At 42.4% G+C, this 1,324-nt stretch overlaps 1 non-coding gene across 1 annotated transcript; it reads right to left on the reverse strand.

Annotated features, from left to right (window-relative positions):
* Nucleotides 1-558: 558 nt before the first annotated feature.
* Nucleotides 559-665, reverse strand: LOC131244753 (small nucleolar RNA R71). Its single transcript, XR_009170531.1, has one exon. It is a non-coding gene; the product is annotated as a small nucleolar RNA R71 (small nucleolar RNA).
* Nucleotides 666-1,324: the final 659 nt, after the last annotated feature.

The raw sequence follows: 1,324 nt of genomic DNA on the forward strand, positions 1-1,324 counted from the left end.
TCATGCCCAAGTGGGCCCGTGACGACACACGACGTCTCTTGACTGACGGAGGCTTGGTTGAGGGGGTGGCGATCCATCGGCGGACGAGACCCCGCTCGAAATCCCCGGCGGTAACTGAGGTTATGGCTGAAGACCAACCTCCTCCACTTCCACCCGGGGTGGAGGATACCCAAGATGAAAATGAGGTACAACAGCACCCCGCCTCGTACTTTACGAGATTATCTACAATCGGCGGGAGTGAGTATGCCTTCATGCATGATTTTACCTTAAAACACAGGACAAATGGACATCAAGCCAGGAGTTATCCAACTCCTTCCCAAATTCCATGGACTTGAATCAGAGAGTCTATATTTGCACTTGAAAGAGTTCGATGAGATTATAGCTACATTATGTTTTCCTAATGTATCTGAGGATACAATTAGGTTGAAACTCTTTCCCTTTTCCTTAAAAGAGAAAGCTAAGACGTGGTTACATTCACTGCGTCCTATATCCATTGGCACATGGAACGACATGCAGAGGGAATTCATAAAAAAATTTTTCCCACATCATAAAACGATTACCCTCAGAAAAGCGATCATGAACTTTGCCCAAAAGGAAGATGAAACATTCTTCCAATGTTGGGAAAGGTTCAAAGATTTGGTCAGTTCATGCTCACAACACGGATTTGAAACGTGGCGCATTACAAATTTTTTCTATGATGGACTGACATCTTCCATGCGCCAAATGGTTGAGACAATGTGTAATGGAGAGTTCATCAACAAAGATGTTGACGAGGTATGGGATTACCTCGATAGTCTACTGAAAAAACACAATCATGGGACTATTACCCAATGGTGAACACCACGTCTAGGCTGACTCAATTAAAGGAGAAAGGTGGATTATATCTCTTGAAAGAAGAGGATGATCTCAAGTGTAAAGTGACTACGCTCATAAGGAAAGTTGAGGCCATGGAAGGAAAGAAGGATAAGGTTAATGAAATTGTTTGCGGCATCTGTGATTGCAACATTCATAACTGAAAATTGTCCTACAATACCCGCCTTTCGAGGAGTGTTGAATGAACAAACCAATGCCGTAAACAACTATCAAAGACCTTTTACTGGACCTAACTCCAATACATACAATCCTGGTTGGAAAAATCATCCAAACTTTAGTTGGAGGAATGGACAAACAGCTACTCCTCAAGGTTTCTTCAATCAAAATCCAAATCAAGTGAAACCTCAAGAGGAACCAGTTCAAAATTCCATACAAGAGCTGGCTCAGGCAATGCGGGGAATTACAGATTTTATGCAAAAGATAGATTCTCGTATGACAGTTATAGAAAAGG

This window comes from Magnolia sinica, chromosome 4, assembly GCF_029962835.1.
Source record: "Magnolia sinica isolate HGM2019 chromosome 4, MsV1, whole genome shotgun sequence".
NCBI lineage: Eukaryota > Viridiplantae > Streptophyta > Magnoliopsida > Magnoliales > Magnoliaceae > Magnolia > Magnolia sinica.